A 15,711-nucleotide genomic window follows, 5' to 3' on the forward strand; every position below is an offset into this window, starting at 1 on the left:
AAAGAAGAGTAAGGCGAGTTTGGAAGAACTTGAAAAACAACATAGTGAAATGACCTTGTATTCAGCTTACACCCATGTCCACCACAAGGAAGAAGGTGTGGACACAAAATCTTCACTACCGAGCATACACCTGAAATTTGTTTGGAAAATGTTCAGTTCAAAACCGATTGAATCATAGTGTTTGAATCACATGAAATAGTGGGTAGGCTCGGCCTGTTAACTACCGGGCTTATGTTGGAAACTCGAAAGGTAAATGTGCATTTACACAAGCAGGTATTAGCTTTTCAGATATGTTGAACATGGTAGAGCAAATTGAGAAGTGACATGTTAATTACTGAGGTTATTTGGGAAATTCGGTAGGTAAATGCTTCATTAGACCACCATAAGCATCGTACTAGGTGATCGTCCAGCTAAAGACCTTAACAAAAACATAGTACTAACAGGGAGGCAACCCGAGCACTAATTTCATTTTGCTTTATTTTACTTTAGGTTATTTTTCCTATTTACGTGTTAAGTTTTGTTTGTGTTTAATGATGTGTTGCGTGGGAGTATGAAAAGTAGTTAGTTTTTCAAAAGGTTTGTTTCACAAAATGTCATGTTTTAAATTATAAAAATGATTTTTATCTTAACTAAACCACACACAATTAGGCAAGTGTTCCTATCTTATATGTAGCATAGTATAGGTAAGAAACAAGTATCGCTTCACAGACACATTCGTTTGATTTTTATACTAAATCGTTGTATTTATTTTAATTAGAAATAAATCAGAGTAGTTTTCATTTGACAAGTAAATTTAAGAGAAATTTTAAAAGCATTAATTAAAAGCAATATTTTTTTTATATTTTATAGAGATGATCAAAGATATAAATGTACCATCTTGGTTAAAACTCCTCTTGACTTGATTTAATAGTTAATTGGTAAACATGTGATATAAACTTACTTTGGCAATTAAATGTGAGAATAATACTTTATTCCTAAGTCATGTTATTCCATGAAATTAAAGGAAGAGATATGCATAACTTTATGATCTCCACTAAAACATCATTTTATATAAGCAAGCGGTCTATTAAGTATGTATAGGATAACTTACTTTAAAGATGAGACAATCCCTTAAATTACTGATATAATGCTAAATATATATATAAATCCCTTGTATATTTTAATAAATATTTTATTAGTTTCTGTTTGGTTTTTATTAGGATTTGAATATTACTAACATATTTGAATAATGTAGGTCACGGGACTTGATCATAGCGAAAAAGGCCGAAAAACAAGCAAAAACAAGGCAAACCGGAGAATTGAGGGATCAAGAAACGAACCAGACCGCATCAGAATTGAACCGGACCGGTCAGACTGGCCGCCCTATTTTTGCCCGGGGTGCTGTGCGACGAGGGGGTGCATTCCTCATCATAAGGCGCGACGAGCACCCAAATTCCAGAAGTTTCCTCGTTTTTAGTTAGTTTTGGGCCTAGAAAACCTATATAAACACCCCCACACTTAACACTAAGCAAACCCAGCGAACCAGAGCCGAATTTGGAGTTTCCCGAAGCTTAGGATTGCATATTTTGGCGGGTTTAATGGCAAGGAATCATTCGGTGAAGTGCCAATCATTCAAGAACGAAGACCACGGTTTTTATCACCCATTTTCTTCCGTTTACATTATTTTTCACCATGATTTCCTTTAAGATTGTTTTGTTTGAATTCATAGTGATAGGCTAAATATTATAGACTACCTAGGCATATGATGAAACTTTGTTAGATGTTTGATTTTGATTCGGGAATTATTTTACGTTATGGTTTTATGAACTAGTTAAAAGGTTTGATTATATTAAATTGATGCATATGAATACTTAGGGTTGTTTGTTGAGTTTTATTATTCCATAGTTGTCTTGATTATTGTTTGTCATATGATAAGTTACAATAGGTCATCTACTTTGTGTTGTTGACAATTTTATGATTGATTCACGATAAGATTATAGGAATAATATTATTTAATCAAATAACCTAAGTGTGCTGCTAACCTAAATAGCTGTAAGGTGCTAGGTTATTGGTAGATCTTTGTTAATTAATCTAGCAAGATTCAGTTCTTTGTAAGGAGTCCTCTAGGTTTGATTATTTGATATTTTCTATTGAATCAATTAAATATACTAAATTGCCTTTGATTTCCGCACTGTAAGGTTGGATTTCGCGTAAAGGAACTAGTTCGCAATTAATTAGGTGACCGTAAGGAAACTTTATTCTTAAAACTTGTGTGCGTCAAAACTTATTAGAAACCCATAGGTGTCTTCTTGAGAAGGGTCAGGGGCCTGTTCGGGTTTTCTTTTAAGCGTCTATTTTACGATCCCAGTTCCATAACTAAATATTTTCCCGGTTAATTGATAACTGAAACTTAGGGAATTCTAGCCTAGGTAGTTTTTCATCATCATTTGATTTAAATCAATAAACTTGTATTTCGTTTAATTTTAATTGTTTTCTTAAATTAGTTTTTAATAATAGTTTAAATTCAGTAATTTAATAAAAACCCCCTTAAAACAAATATAGACAAATAAGTCATGTCTGTAGTTAAGTCTAATTAGCTAGTTTATGTAATTTAAAGAGTCTCGTGGGTTCGATATCCGGACTTACTTAGCTGTACTAGAGTCGACCGGTTCACTTGTCGGTTACTAATTTTAGTTAAGTTAAGAGTCTAGAATTTATTACTTAGTGTCTAGATTAGCGTGTTTTTATATTACTACTTTTAGCACATCAAGTTTTTGGCATCGTTACCAGGGATTCTTGGTGATTGCGTTATTAGCTTCGATTAGACTTACTTGCTACATATGTGCTACTTGTTTTGTTTCGTTTTTGAGTCGTAGGAGTCTAATTAATTTTAGTCTAATTTTAAGTTTAGTTTATTTTATTTATATTTTTATTTTTATTTAAGTTTTTTTATAGAGTCTATTGATATGGTCTTGTGTGTTTTTCATGTTTATGCGAAATATTCATTTGCAAGGACCACCTCTGTTAAAGTACGAAGCCAGTTCATCATCACAGATCATCATAGATCACCACACAATTCACCATCGTCGAGACCCAGAACCATACCCGATAATCAAATGGCCAACAATAACCAAACCGTTTACCAGCAAGCCTTTGAGGGTTTAACCGGAGACCACTCACCCATCGTCACCCTTGCAATCGATAACCCTAATTGATGGAAAATGCCTTCCTACATCATGTCCAATCTCGCCCAACATAACCTATTCAATGGCCATGAAGATGAAGACCCACCCGCACACATCAACCATCCCACCCGTGTTCTCAAGACTTTTAACATACAGGGTGCTAATGAAGACGTCATTTTCCTACACCTTCTTGCGTTTTCCCTCACGGGTTGTGCCGCCACTTGGCTTGACTCTCAACCTACTGGGGTATTCCCTACTTGGGAGGTGCCACGTACTGCATTCATCAAGAAATACTTTCCGCCTGCCAAATTATCTCGTCTTCGTGATTAAATCCACTCTTTTCACATGGAGCCGGATGAGCCGTACTATCAAGGTTGGGAGCGTTTCCAGAACTTACTGTTGAAGATCCCGAATCCCGGGAATCCTACAGTTCGTCATCATATCCAAAAATTCTCAAAAATTTAAAGCCAAATAAATTCATCTTATTAAAATCATTTCAGAGTATTAAACAACGGAATAAGGAATATCAAAATTTCCAAAACCAGGAAACTATGATTTTAAACTCAAATCAATTCATTTTAATCCTGTTCAGAGTATATAATCAGCGGAAATCACAAGTACTAAAACAAGTTCCCCAAAGCCGGGAATGATGCCCAAAACAAACTTTAGATATATCTAGTCATAATTAAAAAGAAACAGTATTCATTATTGAAATCCCCGACTAGATATGCCTTCAACCGTCCAAGTAGTCTCGAGCACGTCCAAGCGATAAGCATCCTCCTCTAAACCTGAAACTAAAACTAACATACACACAAAATCAGCTTGAGCGGAGTGAGTTCTAGTTTTATAATTGACATTTAAATAAATCATTCCAAGGGTTTAAATAAAAAAACGGGATCTGGACAGTTAGGCCATAATAAACAATAAGTAGTCATACTTATATATCTATATAATTATATCCCAAAGCTTAACATCTAAGTAATAACATCAGGGTCGAGCACACGTACAACCCAAACATGTAATATCCAAGTAATAACATCAGGGTCAAGCACACGTACAACCCACACACGTAACATTCCATCCGATGGTGATCATGCCACACGATCCGCCCCCCTTACGGGCTTTCCAGGGCCCGCCACAGGATTTTAGAACCAGAGTAGTATAGTTTGGCCCGACCAAGGTCACCATCCATCCGTATGCAAACACAAAGTAGGCATACGGAAACATCCTTAGTCGATAACGACTAATTAACATCGCCAATTATTGGCCATAAAGTAACACATGTATATATATAAATATATATATATATATATATATATATATATATATATATATATATATATATATGTTGGGTTTTAACAAGATTATCAAAGTGATAAAACCTTACCTTTACCAAAAACGCAGCGGATAAATGTTTTAAATCTTGTTAGTTTATAGTGTATAAAACCAATTTTAAACATGCAAAACCCAAATCCGGATCCATATACGAAATACATACTATCAAACACATGCATGTCACTATAAGTTCATGCATGTTAAACTACCTTTCAAGTAAACCAAAACCGGGTGAAGAAAGAGTGATTGAAAGGCAAGAACTTGAATATGGAAGCTCCTCAAGCTAGCATACCCCAAGCCTCCGACAATACACCTTTGTTTAGCTAGGATTCACTTGAAAAACCAACTCCTCCTTGATGTTCTTCTTTGTGGCTGAAAATGGGAGAGAAAAGGAAGAGAGGAATGTTTTGTTACTTGCAAAAATATTGTAAGAATGAATGAAAGAGAGTTAGGGAGATAATGGAAGCATCACCTATGGCACCCACTCACATCCAATGCATGTCTCCACTAAAGAAAACATAATAATATACAACAAAAGGTGTAAGTGAGTAAAGGGGGGGGGGGGGGCTGCCACCCTCTCACCCATTTCAAATTTTATATATTTTTTCTTTCAGTAAGTTTTATATCATAAAACTCACATTGTTTTATTTCCCAAAATAAATATAACACAATATAGGTAACATGCTTGGTAACCATTATTCACATACTGTTATTTAACCATCTTAAATAACCTTATGGAATGCTCTCTCTCAAAGTATAAATCATCCATATGATTTATTTATTTCACAAGTACAATGTATTTAGAAACCCCTTTCCAAATAACTCAAGTGTTAATATTTGTTTGTTATGATCATATCATATATAAACAAATATTATTGGTGTTTGTCTAGCTTGTTATTGGGTATGACCCGACTTGGATCATAACGTACTAGCCACATCAATAATAATATGTGTCTTGGGCAGAACGAGTCCAACAATCTCCCACTTGAAAAATATATATAGAAGATTGATGCAAGTAGCAAATACCGCCTAACTACGGTTTACTACCCCTAATACGCATGACGAAGTGCGATTGAATAACATCATCCCCTTCAAGTCCCTTACTTGAAATGATTTAGGTGAATCTATCATTTATCTTTTTGCCACGAATATCATGTCAAATCCAGAGACACAGAGTGATCATTCTCTGTTGATTTAACTTAGTAGGCCTTAGACATCTTACTCTCAACGAATAAGAAGGACAAATCCCCTCTTGACTACATACGTCTCTCACAATCACCTTGTACTATACCTGATCTTAGACTTATGTATTGTCATGTTTCAGGGCAGCGAAAAACTAAGTCAAAGTATAATAGTTGGTGAATATCAAGACCCAATATGTATCTCAGGTCGGAGGATACTATGATATTCGCCTTTTACTCAAATTTACTTATGATCAATCACAAAGATTCCATGTAGTAACATTTGAGAGCAGGTCAGTCCAATATTTATATCCCATAAATATCTATAAACCTTTGCAGCAACCTTTTGCTCTATATTCATACCTTATGAATATCTACCAATCCAAGTTCATAATAGTCTTACCTTCATATTTGTTCCCACAAGTATGAGCGACTACGGACATTTAGAATAAGTAACTTATTTACGAATTTAAACATGCTAAAATTCAACATAACTCAAAATGTCATAATGATAAACAATTATCATATGAATGAGTGAAAATAACAATTGTTCCGATATCCAAATACAAAATTAGATCAAATCCAATCAATAGAATATCGAAGTCCTAAGGCACAAGTGTGACCTTCATGCTTTGGCCTTTCAAGGAGCTTCGTGAGTGGATCCGCAATGTTTTGATCGGTATGAACTTTGCGAATACATATCTTTCCTTTCTCAATGTCATCCCTTTTGTAGTTGAACCTCCGCTCAATGTGCCTCGTCTTTTGATGACCACGAGGTTCCTTGATTTGAGCAATCGCACCCTCGTTGTCACAAAATATTTCTAGAGGGTCCTGAATGGTACAGACCACCCCTAGGTCGGCAATGAATTTCCTAATCCACGCAGCTTCATGAGCTGCCAATGAGGCGGCGATGTATTCCGATTCTATGGTGGACAAAGCTACCACATCTTGTTTCGAGCTCTTCCAAGAGACTTCCCCACTATTCATAATGAAAACATATCCCGATTGTGATCGAGAATCATCTCGATCGGTTTGGTAACTCGCATCCGTGTAACCTTTTACAACGATTTCCTCCTCACCCGAACCGTGTATTAAAAACATGTCCTTAGTCCTTCTAAGGTATTTCAATATACTCTTTACCTCCATCCAATGGCTAATTCCCGGATTATGTTGGAATCTACTTGTCACGCTTAAAGCGCATGACACATCCGGTCTAGTGCATACCTTTGCATACATGATGGATCCAATAGCCGATGCGTATGGGATCCCATTCATTTTTTCTTGCTCTTCCTTTGAGCTTGGACATTGAGACGCACTCAATATCGTTACTCTTTGAATAGGTACCAAACCTCTCTTAGAGTTCTCCATCTTGATCCTTTTCAAGATTTTGTCAATGTATGCACTTTGGTTTAATCCTATCAACCGCCTTGATCTATCCCTATAGATCTTTATTCCCAAAATATAGGCATCTTCACCAAGATCATTGATGGAAAAACAACTTCCAAGCCATGCTTTTACACCTTCCATGGTTGGAATGTCATTTCCAAATAGTAGTATGTCATCAACATACAATACTAAGAAGGTAATGATGCTCCCACTAGCTTTCTTATACACACAAGCTTCATCACCATTTTTAATGAATCCAAATTTCTTAACTTCTTCATCAAAACGGCAATTCCAACTTCTAGATGCTTGTTTCAATCCATAGATTGATTTCTTTAACTTGCATACTTTGTTAGGATGTTGTGGATCGACAAAACCTTCGGGCTGAACCATATTGACATCTTCCTCAAGATGCCCATTTAGAAAAGCGGTTTTGACATCCATTTGCCAAATCTCATAGTCATAATATGCGGCTATGGCAAACGATATCCTAACGACTTTAGCATTGATACGGGAGAAAAAGTTTCATCATAGTCAATCTCTTGAGTTTGAGTGAAACCTTTTGCTACAAGTCTTGCTTTATAAGTATCCAAGTTTCCATTCATATCAGTTTTCTTCTTGAAAACCCACTTACTTCAAACCGGTTTGGAATTAAGAGGTGGTACAACCAAATCCCATACTTGGTTGTCATGCATGGATTGCATCTCTACGTTCATGGCTTCAAACCATTTGTGACAATTGGATTGTGACATTGCATCACGGTATGTGGTGGGTTCATCCGAATCTACCACATAGCATCCATCCATGAAAAATCCATATCTTTCGGGTGGATGACTAATTCTACCGGATTTGTGAACGTTTTGTGTATTTTGATCAACCATTTGATCATTCTCAACAACCTCTTGTTGATTGCTAGTGTCAACCAAACGTGTATCGGCTTGTGGTTCTCGATCCTCCTCGAGTTCCACCGTTCTACTAGTACCTTCCATAAGGAACTTAGTTTCCAAGAACTCGGCCTTTCTAGAAATGAACACTTTTTGCTCGGTTGGGTTATAGAAATAATATCCCATAGAATCTTTGGGATATCCTACAAAGATACACTTAGTGGATCGACTTTCAAGTTTGTTTTGTGTGTTGTTCTTGACATAAGCCTCACAACCCCAACCTTTAAATATGATAATGATGGAGCCCTTCCATTCCATATTTCAAAAGGTGTCTAGTCCACTTTCTTGGTTGGGGCCATGTTTAGAATACGGGCCGCGGAGAGCAAAGAGAAACCCCAAAATGATAGAGGCAAATGTGCTTCTAGCCATCATAGATCGAACCATATCCAATAGAGTTTGATTTCTCCTCTCGGACACACCATTATGTTGTGGTGTTCCCGGTGGAGTAAGTTGTGAGATGATCCCACAACTTCTAAGATGATCTTGGAAAGCATCACTTAGGTATTCTCCTAATCTATCCGAACGAAGTACTTTGATGGTTTTATCGAGTTGATTTTGTACTTCATTTTGGAAGATTTTGAACATTTCAAAAGCTTCATCTTTGTGTCTTAACAAGTACACATACCCATAACGACTATAGTCGTCAATAAAGGTAATGAAGTATCTTTCACCCTTCCTTGTCATTGCCTTAAAAGGACCACATACATCCGAAATGTATGATACCTAATAAGTCTTTTGCCCTTTGGTTTGTTCCACTAATGGGGTCCTCGGTCACCTTTCCTAGCATACAAGACTCACATTTATCAAATGAATCACCTTCACTTGATTCCAAAAGACCATTCGTTTGAAGTGTACGTATGCGATCTTTGTTTATATGACCAAGGCGACAATGCCAAAGATAAGTTTTACTCAAATCCATTTTGAGCCTTTTGGTGCTTGATTGGTATAACATGTTTTATTAAGATGTGTTATTATGAACCAATTCATAAATGCCATTAGATGGCGTTGCTTTAAAATAAAATACATCACTCATGAAAACATAAATACAATTATCCATTAACTTAAAAAATCATAACCATATTGTCTTAACAAGGAAACAGAGATAATATTCCTAGTCGAACTAGGAGCATACAAAACATTATTTATAATAACTTCCAAACCATTTGGAAGCTTCAAAATGTAGTCCCCTCGGGCTTCGACAACAACCTTTGCTCCGTTGCCCATGAAGAGACTAATATCTCCCTTCTTGAATCCTTCATTTCCTTTGAACCCCTGCAACAAATTGCAAATATGAGTTCCACATCCGGTATCCAATACCCATGTGTTAGAGGAAATAATATTAATATCAACATGAATCATGAAACTTGTACCCGAGGTTTGCCCTGCATCCCTCTTAGCTTTCAACTCTTTGAGATAGGTTGGACAATTCCTCATACAATGCCCTATCTCACCACATCCAAAACAAGGATCCTCCGCGCAAACCTTTGGATTCTTTTCCTTCGGTTTGGGTGGTCCTGCTTTCGCCTTTCCCTTGAACTTAGCCATGATTTGTCCCTTACCTTTGGCTACCTTTACCTTAGGTTCCGGGTGATGCCTCTTCCTATTGCCTCCCTTATTGATCGTGAGAACGGGTAAAACCTTTTTACCCATTCCCGTCTCGGCCGTCTTGAGCATTGCATGAAGCTCACCAATGCTCTTGTCCCACCCATTCATGTTATAATTCATAACAAAAGTCTCAAATTTTTGGTTAGCCCATTTAGGATCAAATATGTGGCTAACTCGTTTGAGACGCGACAATTAAGGCGCTTGAGACGATCAATGTGGCTTTTCATCTTAAGCACATAGGAGGAAACGGATTGGGTTTCTTCCATACGACATGCATGAAGCGCTCGAACCGTTTCGAAGCGCTCCACCATAGCTTGTGTAAGGAACATTTTCTTAAGTTGGGTAATCATGTCGTATGCCCCATGAAGTTCAAAATCCTTTTGAATTTCGGGAATCATAGTTCCCAACATAAGGCAAGAAACTTGCACCGAATCCTCATTGTGCTTTACCCAATTGTTATAGTTTTCGGCATCGTCAATGCTAGGTTCATCAGGAATAGGTTCGTCTATTACGTAGTATTTCTTTTCTTTCTTGAGAACGATTCTCAAGTTACGATACCAATCCATAAAGTTGGTATAGTTTAGACGATCCTTATCGAGAATAGATCTTAGTGATAAGTTATTTACGGGTGGAATAATAACATTAGGTGGATTGTGGATTGCGGCCATCTACAAACATAACAAAGCTCAATTTTAGTATTTTCGATATCAATTAATTTTAATCTTTAGTACCCTTTATGTCTCCAAGACAATTAATGATTAAAGTCTAGAACCCAACGTTACATTCTTATAGTAGTTAAGTGACCTTTATCCTACTATTTAAATTAACAAGGTAGTCAACATTTGACGATTGAAACCCTTTTCAACTTCTAGTTTTATGGGATCGGTTAAACATATTATGTTTTCTTGGCACGTTTAATCCCATCAACATCATTGTACACCATGCTTCGGTGACCCTATTCACATGGTTTCCAATTTAAGTCGTCCTACTTATACACACATGTGAGTTTACATATACAAATGGTTAGGTGACCTTTATCCCACTTATATGGTAAACCCACCTCAAACTCACAAGTTTCCTCCAACATGGTTAGGTGACCTTTATCCCATATCGAGTTCCCAAGTGATTCGAGTGTTGTATAAAAGGATGGTGTTCGACTTATTTTATAAAAGGGTTTTTTTAGTTTTCTAAATTCTAGATTGGAAAACCTTTTATGTACCTAGCATTTGCATGCATTCAAATGTATGGTACTTAGTTGAAAAACCCATTTTCAAAGTTCCTATTAATAAAACCCATTTTATTGTGAAATCATTAGCCCTTAATAAAACCAATTTTATTACCTAACGATTTCTAAGGAACCAATTTTATGCTAGTTGTTGATTTTAAGTAGTTAGCAAACCATATTGCAATAACACAAACAAAAGAAAATCAACCATGCAAGCATAAAACATACAACCACAAGTTCATAACCATAGCCTCTTAATACTGACTACACTTGTTGACCGAAGACAAGTGTGTCAAAAAGGTCTTTCCTAAGGGACCCGAAAGGACATAATCTTGTGTCGGTGAACTCCCACTTGATCCCGCATCCAAATGCTCCAAGTGTTCACCCCCGTGTTGTGGTCTCCACTTTATTTGGGCTTCCGTCCTTGCATCTTCTTTTACAAAATACGTCCTAATACTTTTTTCTAGTAAAAGAAATGCATCTAATCTACTTATTATTACAAACCAAATGAATGAATAAATAGATTACAAACCTAAATAAATATTACAACCATATCGAATGAACGAACAACCACTTGAATGAACAAACACATCAACACAATCATTTAACCAAAAACAAGGCCATGGCTAGGTTATGAACATTTATTACACATCCAAATATGCAATAATCCAAGACCCAAAATTGGTTCCCCTTTGGCCTAAAACTTTCGTCCCAAACTTGACCAAACCGAAAGTTCCGGGTTTTGTCCAAACAACACAATAAATCATCCAAATGACTTAGTTTTTCAAGATTACTACATGCATGTATGTAATGCCCGTTAAATTTTGTAATTTTCGTTAAAGAAGAATCAAGCCTTATAGATTTTGTATTTTTAACCGAGACCGAGTTGGCGTCCTTAAGGGACCTCCTAACTATTCCCGAAAGCCGTGTTATCTAACCTTTGGCGCAAGACATCACGTTTTACAAGTTAAAAGGGCCTAAGCGTAACATTATTATAACAAAACCCTAACTAGTTTCTTCCTCCCTTAGCTAGCCGATCGCAACCTTGCAGCTCCGGCCATGTCCATCCATCCCGAGTCTAATCCAAGGTCGTTTCTATTATAATATAACTCCTTTTCACATTAAACCCTTTGATGAACACGTGAGGGTTGAGTTTTGATTTTATCAATTTCTGACAGATTCGTACTCGTTTATTGCTCGGTCTGTAACTCGATGAAAATATATTTTTTTGATCGATTCTTCTTTCTATGATGTTTTTTTTTAGTCTAGTTTCAGAAAGGTATAATACGTAATTTTTGAATGAAATTTGAATACTTTTTATGATTTTATAAGATCGAGTGTCAAAGATGATGCGGGATGACGGACTCTGGTCTGTCTTCCCGACATCATAACCCTTCTTTGACAAGTATAAATTGGTTGGTTCCACTTCTGGAAGTTAATATTTTGAGTTAGGAACCAAACCCAATTGGAATCGTTTAATTTGGCTGGGTAATGAATTTTATAAAAATAAAACCATTTTGTTGCGCACTGAAATAGCTGCACATACCTTGACTACATTGGAGGAATTTTTATGATTTTTGTGTCCACTAGAAAAATATAATAAAAATATTTTTATAAACTTAAGATATTTATGCAACTCTGGTAAAAAAATGAATAATTTAATTCCATGGTTTTCCTATGTAATAAAATACATCTTTGCATGCTAAATTCTTCATGTTATATTCGTTATTGATCGATAAGTTCGTTTTAGGCTTAACCGGTGGCTGCCCTTTCTCGCATCTTTCGGGGCTGTTATAATTGATGTTCGTGCTCCTTCATCTTCTTAGGTATGTCTAATGTAATATACTTTAGTATCATGACTTTTGGCATTCGTTAGATTGGTCAACTGTTGATGAAGTGAAAACTAGGTTTCGATTGTCTAGTTTGTCAATTGTTGCGTCTAGCGCGTTGTTTGAGGGAATTAACAACCAATTCGGATGTTGTAGCCTCGGTATGATTTGTTGGCTGTGAAAAACTATATTTTTATGTTATTGGGGTTGAATTGATTGTCGGTTACTCAAACGGGTCGGTACGGCGCAAATTCGCGTTTATTGGTAATTTGTGCATCGTGCTTGCGAATTACCGACCCATCCAACTCGTGTAGCGTCATGTGGACTTGTTGGCTGTGATTTTACTAAATTTGGTCCACATGGGGCTGAGTCGGTATCTAAGTGCATAATCAACCCGTTAACGCGCGTATTCGATAAAGTCAACAACTTTCGGGGGTAAATTGGGAATCCTTTGTCCCCGGAATTAACTAAGGGTGGTTTTGGTAAATACATGGCCTCGGGGGCTGAGGTAATTGAATTTGGTAATGTCAAGGCTTTAGGTCAATCAAATCATGTTAGAACGTCTCGTAGGATAAACGAGTCGGTACGTTTAGTTAGTAATCTTTGTGTGCAATCCGACAGGCTTGTAAACTGTGGATTGACTTTGAAGTTCTCAAACTCTTTGGTGTTTGTGTGGCTCGTTTCAGGTGAGTTCATGATGCCCTTTTTCTCTTTTTACTTTTTGGCTAGCATGCACACCTAAGTGTTTTCTTACTTGACGAAATGTTTTAAACTATTTTGCATAGGCTTGCGAGTATTGGTAGGCCTTGGAATGTTATAGAATGTGTGTATGTATATATATTATTGTATGGCCAATATTTGACGAATGTTGTAGTCGTTATCGACTACGGAATGTTATTATTGAATGGTGATCTTGGCCGGGCCAAACTATACGACTCAGGTTCTTAAATCCTGTGGCGGGCCCTGAAAAGCCCGTGAGGGGGGAGGCTCGTGTGGCTTGATCAACATCGGATGTTACGTGTTTGGTTTGTACGTGTGCTCGGCCCTGAATGTTATTATTGAATGGTGATCTTCGCCGGGCCAAACTATACGACTCAGGTTCTTAAATCCTGTGGCGGGCCCTGAAAAGCCCGTGAGGGGGGAGGCTCGTGTGGCATGATCAACATCGGATGTTACGTGTTTGGGATTGTACGTGTGCTCGACCCTGAATGTTATTATTGAATGTTATATATATATATATATATATATATATAGGAATGCACTTATAGAGATGTTCATACGTAAGGATGATTATTTATTAAACATGATGATCTAACTGATATATTTACGTTTACAGTTTTAAAACCATTGGAATGATTTATTTAGTTATCATTTATTAAAACTTGAACTCACTGAGCTCAAGCTGACTTTGTGTGTATGTTAGTGTGAGTTTTCAGGTTTAGAGGATGATGCTTACCGCTTGATCGTGCTCGAGAATACTCGGGAGGTTGAAAGCATTTCTGGTCGAGGATTTCAAATAAAACAGATATTTAAGCTGCTCTTGATGCCATTGTTGGGTTTTAACAAGATTATCAAAGTGATAAAACCTTACTTTTACCAAAAATGCAGCGGATAAATGTTTTAAATCTTGTTAGTTTATAGTGTATAAAACCAATTTTATACACGCACAACCCAAACCCGGATCCATATACGAAATACATACTATCAAACACATGCATGTCACTATAAGTTCTTGCATGTTAAACTACCTTTCAAGTAAACCAAAACCGGGTGAAGAAAGAGTGATTGAAAGGCAATAACTTGAATATGGAAGCTCCTCAAGCTAGCATACCCGAAGCCTCCGACAATACACCTTTGTTTAGCTAGGATTCACTTGTAAAACCAACTCCTCCTTGATGTTCTTCCTTGTGGCCGAAAATGAGAGAGAAAAGGAAGAGAGGAATGTTTTGTTACTTGCAAAAATATTGTAAGAATGAATGAAAGAGAGTTAGGGAGTTAATGGAAGCACCACCCATGGCACCCACTCACATCCAATGCATGTCTCCACTAAAGAAAACATAATAATATAAAATAAAAGGTGTAAGTGAGTAAAGGGGGGGGGGGGGGGGGGCAGCCACCCTCTCACCCATTTCAAATTTTATATATATATATTTTTTTCAGTAAGTTTTATATTATAAAACTCACATTGTGTTATTTCCCAAAATAAATATAACACAATATAGGTAACATGCTTGGTAACCATTATTCACATATTGTTATTTAACCATCTTAAATAACCTTATGGAATGCTCTCTCTCAAAGTATAAATCATCCATATGATTTATTTATTTCACAAGTATAATGTATTTAGAAACCCCTTTCCAAATAACTCAAGTGTTAATATTTGTTTGTTATGATCATATCATATATAAACAAATATTATTGGTGTTTGTCTAGCTTGTTATTGGGTATGACCCGACTTGGATCATAACGTACTAGCCACATCAATAATAATATGTGTCTTGGGCAGACCGAGTCAACAATATATATATATATATATATATATATATATATATGTATATATATAGGCTAAGTATATAATGAAAACCCACTTGAGTTGTGAAAACTCTAGAAACCCATTCTCAACCACTTGTTTTTAATTAATTTTTAAATCTTGTGGTCCACAATTAAAGTGAATAAAAAACGTAAATATAAATATAACTTTTTCTCTATCCTGAAAACTTAAATAATAAATAGAAAAAAAATGTTAAAAAATAGCAAAACATTTTTTTTTTATATTTTGTATTAAATGTTATAGCATATATTACGTGTAAAAAAAAAAATGATGTTACATAGGGTTTTCACGGGTTTTCACAACTCAAGTGGGTTTTCATTTTAACCTTGACCTATATATATATAAATATATATATATGTGTGTGTGTGTGTATAAATATCATTCCGGAATATATCATAATGAAAGTAAGCCTATGGTCATAATGTAACATATGGGTATACAGACATAAATATTATCTCAAGGCTTGCTATGGTACAAGTAAGCCTATATCC

The sequence above is a fragment of the Bidens hawaiensis genome, unplaced genomic scaffold, assembly GCF_021521415.1.
Source record: "Bidens hawaiensis isolate Kalapana, Puna unplaced genomic scaffold, B.hawaiensis_p1.1 tig00000935_1, whole genome shotgun sequence".
Taxonomy (NCBI): Eukaryota; Viridiplantae; Streptophyta; class Magnoliopsida; order Asterales; family Asteraceae; genus Bidens; species Bidens hawaiensis.